This window comes from Tamandua tetradactyla, chromosome 6, assembly GCF_023851605.1.
Source record: "Tamandua tetradactyla isolate mTamTet1 chromosome 6, mTamTet1.pri, whole genome shotgun sequence".
NCBI classification, from domain to species: domain Eukaryota; kingdom Metazoa; phylum Chordata; class Mammalia; order Pilosa; family Myrmecophagidae; genus Tamandua; species Tamandua tetradactyla.
This window is the reverse complement of record NC_135332.1, coordinates 126,082,679-126,099,805: the sequence shown is the minus strand read 5'-3', so window position 1 is coordinate 126,099,805 and position 17,127 is coordinate 126,082,679. Positions and strand designations below refer to the sequence as shown.

Here is a 17,127-nt window from a genome sequence, read left to right as displayed (position 1 = left end):
CCAAAGGCCTGAGCTGAGCTGCGAGTGCTGAGATGAGGTATGCTGAACTACTTGGGCCATGCTACGTTGATCTCTCATTTAAACACCAGCCAATTAAATCAAACATCATTCATTGCAGCAGGCATGCCTCCTAGCCAACTGCAGATGTAATCAGCGACAGATGAGGTTCACATGCCATTGGTTCATGTTCACAGCAACAGAACTAGGTGCCTTCACCTGGCCAAGTTGACAACTGAATCTAACTACCACAAAGAATGTTGTCATATAAGGGGCAATCTGTATAGCTACTTTAAAAAATTCTACTTCTGTATGGTCTGATAGCAAACATATTCCCTATATATCTTAAATAGAATAAAATTGTGAACTGTGTTGTGAAATAAATGGTTATAACTAGTGTTCAATCCATTTACACCCTTTACCTGCAGAGAGACTATGCTGCACCCACTTCCAGAAAAGAAAGAATGCAGGTGGCCCAGCATAACCGCCCTTGTAAATATGTAAATATTCTTTGTTAGCAGTAGATTTCTTTTCTCCACAATGCTTTTGGCCTAATGTACTTGGCTTTCAAGGTTTGCTTATGGCAAACAAATCCAAAATCTATGAATGTATCAGGCATGCCTCTCTGAAAAGTGTAACATAAACTGTATAACAGTATGAGTATAAAATGAAGATTTTCCCTGACTTAAAATTTCTTCCTGTCTAAGTGAGTTGTCTATATTCTTCACCTGTTACCTTGAGACAGCACACCCTGTGAGAAGAAAGGACTATGGAGTCATATTGCGTTACCTGTGCCTCTTGACTATTGAATAATTGTTAATGAAACTTGATCCTGAATAAGCGCTCTGATTCATGTACATCTGACTTAACAACCTGATCTTTTGTTTTATTGCTGGGGTCTAGTATTTGAGCAATTATAGAGAATTTTCAGACAAAGTGTTAAATCAAGAGATGAATGGAAACATAAAATACTTATATTTGCTCACATGTTTAAAAGATATTCAAATCCATTAATATATACTCTAACATTGAAATTCAACTTTTCTCTAAATAATTGTACACAGGAAAAGGGTCTATAAGAATTTGTATTATTAATCTTGATTTGGCAAAATGAAATAACAGAAAATACAGTGATTAGCACACTGAAAAATGTTTAAATAAACAAATAAAAATTAGAATATTTGTAAAAGAGAAAAGAAGGATGTAGACTAAATGGGAAAGAAGAAATCATGATGGTAATACTAATCTTTCTTTTTAAATGAGATTATCCAATGAACAGCATGATGTAAGCCAAAATAATGTCAAGGTTTGAAGTGCATTTGTTATATTTATTCTTAACCACTGTGATATATAGAGAGTTCTAGTATTATAGCTAAGTGTTAATGAATAAATCCTAATTCTCAGTGGGATACATTTCTTATCATGCATATTAATTCCAAAGAAAAAGTAAAGAAAATGTAAAATCTTTTAAAATCTGTAAACCAGAACTTCTAATTAAAAGCACTGCTATACGTCCCACAGCTTGGAGGGCTCCACAAATCTCTCCACATAGGTTCCCAGGATAAGAAGATCTTTATGGAAAATTCTGTGCCTTCCCACAGATACTGTTGATATATGTCAACAGATCACACTGAGAGTACAGGCTTATCTTTTAAACTGTCAAAAAATAGAATGACATGTGTCAGAAGGTCATTCCTTTTACATTCTGATATAAACGACAACATGGATTACATCATCCTTGAAGACAGAATGTTGAGTGAAATAAGCCAGACACAAAAGTACAAATACTGTATGATCTCACTGATATGAAATCATTAGAATAACTAACTCATAGAGCAAAAACTAAAATATATGCCCTTTCTGCCGCCATCTTGGTTCTGCATTCATCACACAAGATGCCCAGTGAAGCCACAGAAATTGTCCCTGCTACAGAGCAGGGATTGCCACAGCCCCAGGCTGAGACAAGGGTCTGCAACAGAATGTGACAGTGATGAATAGGTACCAGAGCTGGAGGGAAAGGATTCTATACCAGGAACCATACAACAGGCTCAGCTGGCAGCAGCAGCTGAAATTCATGAAGAACCAGTCAGTAAAGCAAAACAGAGATGGAGTGAAAAGAAGGCACAAAAGGCTATGTCCAAAGTGGGTCTTCGATTAACTGAGTTAATCAAGTCACTATTCAGAAAACTAAGACTAGCCTTTTTGTCATCACAAAGCCAGATATCTACAAGAACCCAGCTTCGGATACCTACATAGTTTTGAGGGGAAGCCAAGATCAAGGATTTATCTCAACAAGCACAACTCACAGCTGCTGAGAAATTCAGAGTCCAAGGGAAAGCTGTCTCGAACATTCAGGAAAACACACAGACTCCAACTGTACAAGAGGAGAGTGAAGCGGAGGAGGTGGATGAAACAGGTGTGGAAGTTAGAGAGACATAGTATTGGTCATGTCACAAGCAACTATGTGGAGAGCTAAGGCAGTCTGAGCCCTGAAGAATGACAGTAACGATATTGTAAATGCTATTATGGAATTAACAGTGTAACCATCTTCAAAATGAGGAAAAATTTTTGGTGTTTCAAAAGAGTAACCTGAAGCTTGGTTTGAAATTTGTACTATTTCTATCACTTATAAAGTTATGGCTTCTTGGTGGTTGAAAAAAAAAGATCTAAAATATAGGTTACCAGGGACTGGGATGGGGATAGGGATGGGGAGTTAAAGCATAAATCATGATGAGTTTCTGGGGTGATGGGGAAGATTTGATAGGGGATGATGGTGATGGTGGCACACACTGTGAATGTAAATAACAGCGCTGAATGATATCTGAATGTGGTTAAAAGAGGACATCTCAGGTTGTATATATGTTACTAGAATAAAAATCAAAGAAAAAAAAACATGGGGCTGTACAACATGAACAAAGAATCCCAATGTAACCCATGGACAATAGTTAACAGTACAATTACAACAATATTATGTGTTTCAATAATAACAAATGTAATGCATTAATGCAAGGGGTTAATAATGGGGGGATAGAAACTCTTATTTTCTGCATGATTTTTCTATAAAACTACACCTTCTCTAATTAAAAAAAAAATAGAATGACAACTTCTCTCCTCCCCTTCCTTATCATTAATATAGAATTGCAACTTAAATACAGTCCCCACTCAGTGCAACAAGGATCTTTTCCTGCATTTTAAGTATTCACCAAGGAATTCATTTCTGGGATGTTTGTAACTCAGCCTCTGTCAAAGCCTTATGGATCACATTAGCATACATTAATTTTCCTTCCTTCACTATAGTCCAAGTTCTCTATGAAAAACAGAACATAGCAATAAAGCACTTTTTTTCTTCAACGCCCTATGGAAAACATCTCATTATCTTTTCAAAAATGTTTCTCAAAGCATCATCTCTGTTACTCAAAATACCTAACTTAAAGCCCATGTGATCAATTCCTTGATTTGAGTGTTCTCTTCCCACACCCCTCCTCCCCTCCACATCCTTTGTTAGAACATAAGCTTCTGGAATCAAAACATAAGTCAAGCAAAAATGCATACTTTTTTCTACCTTAGATCCAAAAACCTAATTAATTGGGCAATTAATTAGCTAATCTCACAGGCATATTAAGTGATCCAGAGACCACCTCTATTTCTTTTTTCAAAGTCAGGTTGTATAAATCCTACTTCAAATCTGTTCCTTAAATGAATGGAAAATCAAGGTATAGGCATAACTTTGCTTTATTTCACTTTTGAGTACCCAAGAAGACTATTTGGCTTGATGTATGTAACCCAGAACTGCAATGTGCTTTGTGTTTACCAGTGGTAACAACAAAGGGGTCTGTTGGAGGCTTTTAGTCCATACCCAAGTCTCCATTACCTTCCCCAAATCCAAACTGAACCTATAATCTATTTATTAAAAAATGGGTTAGTATGAAAAGACATCTCTAAGTTGCACTAAATAATTAAACCACCAAATTGAAAGAGTATTTGTTATGCCCAGTTAGTATTAGAAGCAGCTCCGATCCCAAGCCATAAGCTCTTCCTATGCAGAAATTTTGAAGATTCCATTGAAGAATGGCACCAGTGGTACTTATCTCTGTAATCCTGAGTAAATAATTTCATATCAGCCCTTTTGCCTCTCACTTGAAAATAATACCCACTTTCTTAGGTTAGTTACATTTTATGAACTTCATGGATTTAAAATACAAGGTACCATCTATTCTGTGAATAATATTCAATCAATTTTTAACTTTAATCAAATAAGTTATTCATAAGTGAAAATATTATTAATTAGTTACAATTTTAATATTTTGCTTGCTTAAAATTCTGAATCGTTTGATTACATGAGAGACTGTCAATGAAGACCCTCTATTTTAATGTCACCCTGTGGAATCCAGGTGATCACAGCAACTGAAGCACTTAGCACCAAACTTATTCTGAGGTATCAAAAGTTATAAAAATAAGAGACTACAAAACCAAAGGTAAAACTTACATCACTTTTCATTACTTCATGTAAATTTTTTATTCTACATAAAGACGACCAGTTGTGAATCGTCAGTAAAAGGAATATATTTGAGCATATTATTTGGAATGTTTCGCTCCTTGATTCTGATGTCGCTATGTCATCCAGTCTGGGTAATGAAAAATTTTCTAGTTGCAGATCAGAAAGGCAAATAAAGGCAGCAAGAATGAGGAGTAGTGTAATATGAATGGAGTTCAATACCCAAGGCATTGAAGTAGCATTTTGGATTTGAGGAAGGGAAGTACTGACCTATATACTAGACTGCAATTGATTTCTTAAATGAGTAAAACATTTTTAAGAAGAGATATCACGTGGGTGACTTCATTTAGCTTTACCTATTTTCCAAAATCTGTGGTGGACCCCAAAAAAGCTATATCCTTTAATCCTCATTCAATATTGCTGGGTGGGAGAATTTTGATTGTTTTCATGGAGGTGTGTCTCCACCCATTGAAGGTGGAGTTGCTTACAGGACTCCTTGAAAAGAGGAAACATTTTGGAGAGAGTCCCTTTTGTAGAGCCACAAGAAAGCCAGCAGATGTCGCCATGTTTGCCATGTTCCCCTGCAGCTGAGAGAGAAACATTGAACTTTATCGGCCTTTTTGAACTAAGGTGTCTTTCTCTAGATGCCTTAAATTGGACATTTCTATAGACTTGTTTTATTTGGGACATTTTCTCGGCCTTAGAATTGTAAACTAGCAACTTATTAAATTCCCTTTATTAAAAGCCACTCCGTTTGTGGCACATTGCATTCCAGCAGCTAGCAAACTAGAACAATGACCAGTTGTGAATTGTCAATAAAAGGAATATATTTGAGCATATTGTTTGGAATGTTTCGCTCCTTGATTCTGATGCCGCTATGTCATCCAGTCTGGGTAATGAAGAATTTTCTAGTTGCAGATTAGAAAGGTAAATAAAGGCAGCAAGAATAAGGAGTAGTGTAATATGAATGGAGTTCAATACCCAAGGCATTGAAGTAGCATTTTGGATTTGAGGAAGGGAAGTACTGACCTATATACTAGACTGCAATTAATTTCTTAAATAAGTAAAACAGTTTTAAGAAGAGATATTATTATGTGGGTGACTTCATTTAGCTTTACCTATTTTCCAAAATTCTAATCAAACATCAAAACAATTGGTGCTCTATCCCCTTTGCTCTATTCCCAGAGCAAAGAAAAAGCCAGTAGCCATCAATCAATTTTTACATTTTTTTGCATGTAGCATCTGAAAAAATTTCATCAAAATCATTTTTCTGAGTTTATTATTTCAATGAGAAGGAATGCTTCCACAAGGTCTTTGTTATTGAAGAATGTGCTTATAGTATGATAATTTATGTCTAGTTCATTAAGCAGGTGTTCTGGGCAAGATAATATAGGGGAAATGGCAAATATGACACACTTTTCCATTAACCCCTCTGGCACTGACAGTCTGAAGCTCCCCTTCTGAAGACTAATCCATTTTGCTTAATGCTAAAGCATTAAGCAAAAATCTGAACTCTGGGTGTCAGAGAGGTTTTAAATTTGAAGTACAAGAAATCATGTGGCAATTTTGAGGACCCAGGTAGTCACTCCTTATGAAAACCAATTGATAAAAGCAAAAGAATCAAAAGCAGAAAAGCTGTCTATACTCGGTATATACAGACTAGGATGTTGTATTTTCTATCATTGGAGCAGATGCTATAAATCCCTTTTCAGCAAACTGATACTGAAGGTAAGCTTTTTTTTTTTTTAATATGGCTGCTACTGCAACACTTTTCTAGGTTCTCTGAACCCCACTTGCATTCATTTCACAGATTGCTATTTATGAAAGGAAGGATTTTCAAAAATGGAAAAATAATAAACATGATTATTCACAAGTTCAAAGCCAAAGATCACAGGGTCACAGACTGCCTCCCCCTCCTTGTCAAATATAGCTCACAAACTTGCTTTATTGATTTATTTTGAATACATTGGCACTTTATACCTGAGTTCCAGTTTGCCACAGTTCCCATCAATCCTACTGTAATGAGTTGTAGTCTGCTTTACACATTTATTTGATCTCCTTAGTCCCCCCAATCATTTTGTAAATCCCATCTAAGCATTTATCTCCCCAAAGTAGGGTCTAGACTTTCTCCTTCTGTTTTATTTTTTCCAGGATTTACTATTGTTCATGGTTAAGAAAACTCTGCTCTCAGATCAAGTGGATTCAAATCTGAGTCAACTTCTTTCTCAGTGAGGGACCTGGGCAAGTTATTTAACTTCTCCAAAGCTCACATTTTTCACCTATAAAATGACAATGGCAATACTCGCATTACTGTCTGTATTATTTAGGGTTCTTTAGAGAAACAGAATCTACAGGGAACACTCACAAATATAAAATTTATAAAAGTGTCTCACGTGATCACAGGAATGCAGAGTCCAAAATCTGCAGGGCAGGCTGTGAAGCCGATGATTCCGATGGAGGGTCTGGACCAACTCCACAGGAGAGGCTTGCTGGCCAAAGCAGAAAGAGAGCCTGTTTCTTATGAATCCTCCTTAAAAGGCTTCCAATGATTAGACTGCAGTCTAATCACTGCAGTCACTCACTGCAGAAGACACTCCCCTTTGGCTGATTACAAACGGAATCAGCTGTGGATGCAGCTGACATGATCATGATTTAATTCTATGAAATGGCCTCATTGCAACAGACAGGCCAGCACTTGCCCAACCAGACAAACAGGCACCACCACTTGGCTAAGTTGACACATGAACCTGACCATGACACTGTCTATCTATCTGAGCTGAACCAAATCTGCCTAACCACCAGTACCAGCTTCCTCGCCCGCAAACTGTGCAACTGCTCATGGTCCAGACTCATTTAACTGGCTAAGTGCTCTGTTGTCTCTGATTTGAAATGTTTTCAAATCATTTTCATTTTGTACTAGGTATCACAAATTGTGGAGCTGGTTCTGCTAACCACAGAGATAGAATCCTTAACCGCTTAGTTAGGGATTTTTCTCCACATTACATCTTAAAACAGATCAATATGATATCAAAATAAAGGAATTTACAATGACACGTGAAGACCCACATTCTGTTTGACTGTTTTTTTTAAATCGTGTCCATTTTCTCAGCTATATATTGTCATATGTATTTATTGAATACAAATTATCAACACTTATTCCATTATAATCTGGAAAGATTTAACAAACTATCTGGGTTTTCCAGGTTTAGAAATAAAAGATTCCCAGTTAAATTTGAATTTCAGATAAATGACATATAATGTTTTAGCATAAGTTGGTCCCATGCAATACTTGGGAAATATGCATACTAAAAAGCTCATTTCTATCAGGCAATAAAAAAAATTAATACACCATTCCATTCAGGATGCCTTCTCCAGAATCCAAAGGAAAAAATATTCAGTATGCCTTCTCCAGAATTCAAAGGAAAAGAAAACAGGGGTGAAAATGATAAGCTATGAGCATTTATGCAGAAGTCAAAGAAAAGGATCAACATCTATGAATATGCCTCCTTTAGAAGGATGGCCTGTTCGATACAACCCATAAAATATTCATATAAATTAAAGAGTAATGTTCTTTTAAAACAGAGTGTGCACTACTAGTCTCTAGGCCATACATCAGTGTTGGGCAAAATCACCCTATGTTTTAAGCGAAAGAAATAATCACAAACTCTTAGACTGTTCTATAGGCTGAAGGGTTTCACCATTACCATTGATGGCATCTCTCAGATGCTCAGACCACCGCTTTCTTGAGCATGTTTCCTAACCAACTATCTTGCATTTTTCTTTGTTCAAGATATGTATTTATTGTTCATCTTATTTACTCCATTAAATGGGGAACATCATATACTCTTATTTTTAATAAAGCAAACAACAGGTGAACAAATATCCAAGCTATTAGAAACTAAGACATTAAGAAAGTGATAAACATCAAAGCTCCATTGGTTGGCTTCACCTCATTGTGAGTGGCTCTGATTCAGGGAAGCCTGCTGAAGCCAAGATTAAATGGTAGGTGTCCTATTCTTCAATCTGTACCTATAAAAGTAAAATTAAGCTGTTAATTGTTGTAATTAATCAAATTATTTAAGCAAATAAATTAATTTCTCCATGAAAATATTTTCCTATACACATAGGTTACTAAACTTGCTAAAAATAATATTGTACTACATTAATTTCTATAGATGTTAGCCAATAATTCAGACGCGAGATAGCTGTTGTTTTTTTCTACAATTAAAAGAAAGTTCTCTTAAGTTCTTGTTAAAATTTGGTTGATCACATTGTTGTATGAATTATCAAAACAATTTAATATAGAAAAAAATTAAGTCATTTACAAAATAACGTTAGTTTCAAAGTATTCCTTTCCTTTTGTTCCCCCTAAACATATGATGGGAATTGGATATACTGATGGAAGTTTAATTAAATTTATCCATTTTGAAAAATAAAAGTAAAACTTCATACAAGTAAATGGCAATAATATTGGGGACCATTTTGAGCAATGTGGTCATACAATTTCATTGAGAAGTAGGCCCCTGAAAGAGGGAGGGGTCTAATTCGAGAATAGCTGAGGAAAAGAATTCCAGGTAGAGGGAACAATATAAGGATAAAGCCATGGAGAATTACTGTGCTTGGATTTGCCAAGAATGGCAAGAAAGTAATATAGCTGATGTGGATTAAGAAAGAGGGTAGTAGTGGAAGAAGACAGGAAGATAGGTGTTGACATTTCCCAAAGGGAGAAGGTTTAGGGGAGTTGGGAGGATAGTTAAATGGGGTCTTACAGGCCATTGAAGGTCTTGTTTCATATTCTGTGCGAGTTGATTAAGCTTTGGTGAAGTTAGAGAAGTGTTTCTGACCTAAATTTTAAGATCACTCTGGTTGCTGTGTGAAGAATAGGCTGGGTGTGAGAAGCAAGAAGGCCAGTTAAGAATGTACCACAACAGTCCAAGTAAGAGATGATAAAGGCTTGGGCCTAAATAGCAGTGACAGAGATGTTGGAAAGAAGTTTTATTTTGAATATAATTTGTTGGAATCTGACAGGATTTGATGATGGGTTAGCTGTAGAAGTTAAGACCAATAGTTTTGGGTTGGGGTACTAGAATGATGGTTTTTGGACACGTTAGGTTGGCATTCAATGAAAATCAAGTGATGAGTTAGTTCCACCTTTAACCCTGGAACTCAAGGAAATGATTTTTCTCAAAGTAATAAATATCAGTGTATAGATGGCATTTGGTCATGAAACTGGATGAGATCACCAAAGGGATGAATATAGATAGAAAGGGACAAGGTCTAAGGATTTCTCACTGGGTTACAGTGAGAAATTCTCACTGGGTTAAAGTGAGAAATTGGGGAAAGGGGGGGAAGAGCTAGCAAAGGAGACTGAAAAAGAATACTCACTTCAGTAAAAGGAAAATAATGTTCCTGAAGCCAAGTCCATATGGTATTTCAAGCAGGATGGGGGTCACTGGGTTTGTCAAATGCTACTTGTACATCAATAAAGTGAAGCCTCACAACTGACCAGTGTAGGTCACTGGAGATCTACTTCATTCAATGGTTAGGAAGCTTAAATACATAAAAGTACATACAACTACCTGTTACAAAGTAAATCAATAATATTTAATAATTTTTTTCATAAGGCTTCATCTTTATTCTTGGACCACCTATGGATTTTATATTATGGAACGGAAACTGGTTGAAAACAATAGGAATATTCTTTGCTCTTTCCCCACCTTTTAGCCCCTGATTCAATCATACATCTACACACAAGAAAACAGAGTACCTCCTTTTCTATATCTCTCAAAAACTGTTTATAATGGTTAAAAAAGAACATTATTTCACTGACCTTTATTCCATCAAGCAATTCTAAACTTCTGACCTCTCCAAAAGTTTTCACCAACATCTCTAGGTAAGATCATAAAATCCAGAAAATACATAGCCAGCTATTCGAGGAAAAACCCTCAGTAGCCTAATACATTTTGAAAGGTTCATTCTAGGAGGTGGATTGCACATCAGTTAAAAGCCTGAAGTCCAGACTCAGGCTGGTGGGTATATAGCCGAGCTCCACCTCTTGCCAGCTGTGTGATAATAGTGCCTCAGTTCCCTCTGCTGTAAATAGGAATTAATAGTAGCAATATTAGTACTTGTCTCATAGGTTGTAAAGATCAAATTTTTTAAGTATCTAAAGTGCTCAGGACAGTACTTGACAAATGGCAAATAAAGCTGATGGTTCACATAAGTGGTTGAGCTTGGAAATCATCCGCAAAGACTGTTAAAAATGCTTATGTTCAGGTGCTATCCAGACCTACTAAAGTACACCTACATAGGATTCAGAAATATATATTGGTAAAAACAAGCATGCTCATTGCCAATCCTGTTTGGGAACTGCTTGTGTATTCTCCACATAAGAGTATAGCAGGTGTTTCATAAGACAAATAACCTTCATAACAGTGTTTACCTTACTGATCTCCCCCTGTCACTCTTACCACCCATTTATATAACTAAAATGATCATTACAAAATATAAATCTGATAATGTTACTCTGAAGTTTAAAATGCTTCAATGTATTTTCATATCCCCAAGGATCTAGTCTGTAACCCTTACTATGTCTGAAACTCATCTGAGATCAAGTTCTGCCTCCTTCCTACTTCCTCCTTCTGTCTAATCACTCTACTCTTTCTTACTGTATTTGATTAAGGCTCTCAGAAATGACATAATTTCTCTTCCCTTCAGGACTAATACCTATCCTCCGGGAACTTTTCTAGCCTCCCTTCTTTTTCCTGGATAAATTTTACTCATTCTTCAACTCTATAATATTTTGGACCAAATGCTTCTCATATTAGGACACTGATAAAATGGAAATAACTCTTCCAGTACTTAGAATGAGGAAAATTTAAATTCTGACTACTCTAGATACCAAAAATAATGGAGTAGGCACTCTGGGAGATTAAAACATGAATAAAACATAATCCCTACCCCCAGGAAAGGAGCATAAGATAAAAGAATGAAACATTTATAGGGTATTCAACATGTTCCACATATTTTACAGGCAATATCATCTATAATTACCAAATGAAACATGAAATACGTATTTATCTTATTTTATAAATGAGAAGACTAATGATTAGAGAGATTACTAAACATTCTCAAAGTCAAACTGGATTCCAATCCAGAGCTGTCTGAATCCAATATATGTACATTTTCCATTATCTCCACCGTGTCAGAAATTTAGCAGCTTACAGTTCATAAATAACTCTAAAGCAAAGCAGAATGCAATTGGTGTGACAATAAAACAAACGTGAGGTGTCATCCGAGTGCTTTGAAAGTAACATCTTGCAGTAGAACCCTATCTGGTTATTAAAAACAATGTTTAGAGCAGCATGAAAGAGGTTTCAGGAAGCCTTCCCAGGGTAGGTGGCATTTGAGAGGACCTCATATACCAGGATTTTGCAATGATTGAAAAAAGACTTAGAAATGAGCCATGGAGGAAAAACCAGAAAGGACCCTGTTAGAAACAAAAGTCAAAGAAGTACAATTTTCATGCTCTCCTAGTCTGCACACGTTGTTCCCAGACCTCCTGTACATTTCCAATTGACAGAGAAGGCAACTCGGATGACTTGTTAGGGAAGGCAGTTAATCAAATCCGTACAGGCTAAGATGTAAGGAGTTCCTGATAAACACCCCTGAGTGGGTCTGCCAGAACCTAGACTCAGAGAAGTGCCCTTGGGTATATACAGTGTGGACCATCTGTTCTTCACATCTCCTGAGGACGTCAGGTACTTAAATAAGATGGTAGCAATGAATGAGTATATGCCAGATTTAGACCTTTCCTTAAAAAGACTGAGGAAGATTGCAAAGAGAAGTTGAGGAATATCCTCATCCATTTTTTTTTAAACTAAAGTTTCACAAGTTTCTGACACCAAGTGTATACTAAGTACACATGCTTTGTACAGATATCCAAAAAATGGATCAATAAAAGTTCTTATGCAAGATTCTAAAATTAACATGTGAAATAACAAATTTATGTGGATCATGAATATTCACTGTATTGTCCTCAGAGAAATATTTTTCAGACATGTCCTGGGATAAGAGATTTGTAAAGTCTGCTTTGTTAAACCATAAGTAAAAGTCGCATTCTTTCAATTATTTATTTGAATAATAAGCGTAAATTTTATTTCTCCATTCTTTAAGAGAAGTTACTGTCCATAATTGCATCAGAGACTTACTTAAATAAACAGAACAGATTGAAAGACTTCACATATGGCTAATTCTAAGAAATTAGATTTTTCTCACATTCACGACGTTCAACTAAAAAAGTAGTATGTTTCATTATTGCTATTATCCTTATTAACTATTTTATTCAATTAAAATGACTGTAAATATGCACTTGCATTTAAATCTTCAAAGTTAACAGAAAAAGAGGCACGGGGTGTCCTTTAGACTCTATAGAAGGAACAGGATGGCTTCTAATAAAGCAGCAATCTCATAAGATCAATGTATCCTTCTAAAGGAGATTCACATTCCTTGTTTTGAAAAGACTTTTTATCTATATTTTACCAAATCAAAAATAAATTAACCCTGAGATTGACTGAAATTCACACATGTATCTTTCTATGGAGACATTCTATAAATTATTCAGTAATGCAATTTCCTTAACTCTTCTCTGCTCAGAGCATCTGGTCTGGCTGCTCGGCTGAACAGAGTGCTCTTTGCTCAGGATGAGCACATGGCTCCCTCCCTCTCATCCTTTAGGCTTTGGTTCAAAGGTTACTTCCTCAAAGAAACCTTTCTGACCACTCTATCTAAAATAGCCACCTCCTTAACACACACACACGGTGCACACACGCATGCATGTACATGCACAGGCACATGCATGCCACACACACACACACACACACACACAGGAAACTTGTGTATCAGCATACTTTATTAAATCAGAGATCTCAAATATGGTTCAGGAACATCTGAGAGACTACCAGACCCTCTCAGGGGGACTGGAGTGCAAAACTATTTTTGTAACAGTATTAAGGTATTAGCTTTTTCTCACTGTCATTCTCTCAAGTGTACAAAGTATAAAAGTTCATTGATGTGGTTTCAGATTCTACATCACAACTGACCTTTAAGTTTTAAGTTTCTTTTTTTAAGTTATTAGAAACATTTGCTCCAAAAACAAGTACAAGTACTATTAGTGCTGTGCACATGCACCAAGAAAACTTTAAATATTACATATATATGCATATATATGCAAGATATATAAATTATATACTTTAAAAGGTATGTATATGTTTGTTTATTTAAGATAAAAACATAGATGTTATATACATAACATTTAAGATTCTTCAGAGCACGTAGATAGCATGTTATGAAAGTTAAATGAATTAAGATTACAGTAGGTTGACCTATATGAAATGCTAACATTGGACTAAATTCAATCTACAAAAAGTAATGGTTGTGATTCAATAATAATACGAAGAGGAAAAAGACAAAAGCTAATATGGAGAAAAGTTAATGGGAAAAGTTTGCCTTCTCATATAGAACATATACATTATATTCAAAAGCACTGTTCAGGTCTATTTTTCCCAAAAAATTTAACCTTGGAAGGTAGTACAAACAAGCATCTGCCACAAGACCCTAAAAAGAATGTTGATGGCAAATCAGCAATCTTTTCCATCAACGGGAGTCAGGTGTACCAACAGGAGCAGGCTAGTTAGTTCCATCAGCTCAGGAAATGGATTGATCCCAAAGGCAATGAAAGGGAGACTTGACCATCTGCAGTTCCCAAGAAGATAAATAAATCAGATTCAGGCACCTGCTGCAACTCTGGATATGATCAAAATGTCCCTAATTCTTTATATCACAAAACAATGACATGTAAGATATTGTTGCCAACTGGCCCAAACTGCTCGACTGGGCAGCTAGTCATGGGAAACAAGGTGGGTTTTCTTGTTTGTTTTTGTTTTGTTTTCCCCAAATGTCTTGAATCACGTTTTAATTTCATCAAAAATAAATAAATATGGGAGGAAGTGTATACTAGTTATTTACTAAAGGCCACTATATAAAAATATTGCGTAAAAATGGTAAAGTTTTTTTTTTTTTTTTAAATAGCACATCCAGTTTTCGGATAGTTTCAACAATATGTATGGTAATGTGTAAAGTGTCCCATTTCTAATACTGCTTTCCATGGTGAAGGAACTCATTGACTATAACAACCCTTGCCCCTCTCCAATCTCTCCATCACTTTTCAACAAATTATGAATTTTAAAGGAGAATTGCAAGTGAGCCGTACAGAGCTTTCTTCTGGCCTTCTTGGAAGTACGTTGCCCTCAGCAAACGTATGCCCCAGTCTGCTACTCCATGCTACTCCATGCTACTCCATGCCACATGTTTTAAAGGAGGCTTCCAGAACAGAGAGGGAGAGACTATTCCACTCTAGCCCCGCTGCATGGCTAAAGCTGCTCTTGCTCAGATCCAGTATGAGGAAACTCAATTGTGCATAAATACAAACCACATACTCCTACCTCTACTTTAGCAGGAATAAAAGTGATGTTTTGGCCTCCATGTGCTAACTTTATCATCTTATTTCTAAATCAGCACAAGATCCTAGCAAAGAAAATGACGACTTTTTGTCAGGAACCTTGAAATACCTCAACATTTGGCCTACTCCAGCAACAAAAAATAAAATACATATCTGCAAATCAATTTTTTAAATACTGTCATCTCCCTCATCTCTCTACGGACCAGAAGCTGAAGAGATTGCTGGCTATCATTCCGCGTGCAGACCATAGAGCCTGGGGGAAAAAAAGAGAACAAGGAAACCATTGGTTTGAGCCTTAAAATAGAAGTCAGATTTCTTTTCTCCTTTCTGATGGAAAAACTCAGCAAAGATCTCCTGCAACTCGAGACAAAAACATACAGCAATCCATATCAGGTGAACATACCAGGTGAATTCTGACAGAATGCTGCAAATGAAGTTTGGCAAAACTTGTGTCTACATTCATTGGAAGCACCCAAATTTACAGCCAGATAATGAAGCACAGCTGGTAAAAGCTGCGATAGAGACTGTTGTTAGGATAATACAAATCGTCCCTTTACTTGGTTTTGCTATTGTGAGAAGACAGTTATGAAAAGCAACTTTGTTCAAATTAAATAGCACTCTATTTTCACATAAGATAAATGATCATAATAGTTGATGACACTCTTTAAGGGAAGTATTGCTGGAAAAATTACAGGGCGAAGCAGGCCTAAACAGCTGCATCTGTTAGATGGGATCTCTGCAGCTGCCCAGAACACAAGAGAAATGACAAGCCATTCTTCTCACTCATGCTTCTATTACCTCTAAACCTTCAGATTCATATTTCATACTTCAAAGATATATTTTACCTTATCGAGCTGCCAGAAACAAAATATAATTTTACTAATGGTAATAAAGTAGAAAGACTCTTAGTCATAGGTAAGAATGAGGGGGAAAAGGCATCTGATTTTAACTTGATTAAGTATTCTTAAGTGGTTTACTTGGGTAACATATGATCTCCAGAAGGATTCATAACAAAACCATGGTTTCATAAACAAGAAATGAATTGAGAGGTCACACTAACAATGTCAAAGTAATAATGTCATATTACAAAAATAGTACTGCTATATAGAGAGCTCATGATTTCCAAGTATTAAACAGTAAGACCAACTTTAGTCTCATGACCCTGTCTAGAAATTAGCAGACAACCTACCTCTACAACATAAAATCTTGGTGCTCAAGCATCATAAACTGGAAAATAAAGCTGTAAGAATTGTAAACTTTAAGACTTTTTCAACTGTAAGATTTTTTGCATCTAGTATGTATAATTATGTAAGAGATACAGATGGTCTAACAGGCATTTCTGCTGAGGGAAATGTGAAAGAAAACAAAAATCAATACTAATGAGATCTAGACATTTTATGGAAGAAGGAAATCTAGTTATTCTACTTTCTTTATTCCATACTACTTCTTTTAAGTAATTATATTATCAGTTCCCAATTTAAAACCTTCCTTTTCACTGCACTCATATGCTGGTTAAAGAAGATGCACTTAAAAAAAAAACATATTTATTGTTTTTTCCTTAATAGAAAAGTACTACATGTTCACTGTTTACAGTACAAAGACATAGAATGAAAACTAATTATCTATAATCCTATAACCCACACATACTATAGTTAAAACTTTCTATGTAGGATTATGTGTGTGAAATTTGAAATAAGCTTCCAGGTGTTGGCTTATCGAATCATACTGAAGAGCTTTGAGAATGAGTCCCTATTTAGAACTGTTCAACTATATCTTCTCAATGGTCACATTGAAATTAGTACCATGGGAATAGAGACATCACTTCCAATCAAGTAATTATCAGGGGCCAAGAATCCATGCTGGGGAAACTGGTAGAGTGAAAGATGGAGAAGATAAACTTTTAAGCTATAATTTGCTGAGTAAAATGCACTAAGTAATTGAGTGCCCCAATTAAAAGAGTTCCACTTACTCATTACCCTGTTAAATGGCATGCCTGCTTAATTGAAATAATCAGCAAGGCAAAGTCTTAGTTCAATACATTTGAATGACTCCTAATGGTAGTTAACTGGCATGCCCATCTCCTTTAAAGGGAACACCTGGTGTTAACACGCAGCCT

General features: G+C 35.9%; 1 pseudogene; it reads left to right on the top strand.

Annotated features, from left to right (window-relative positions):
• The first annotated feature begins 1,892 nt into the window (after nucleotides 1-1,892).
• On the top strand, nucleotides 1,893-2,540 carry LOC143686348 (nascent polypeptide-associated complex subunit alpha pseudogene; annotated as a pseudogene).
• The last annotated feature ends 14,587 nt before the right edge of the window (nucleotides 2,541-17,127 follow it).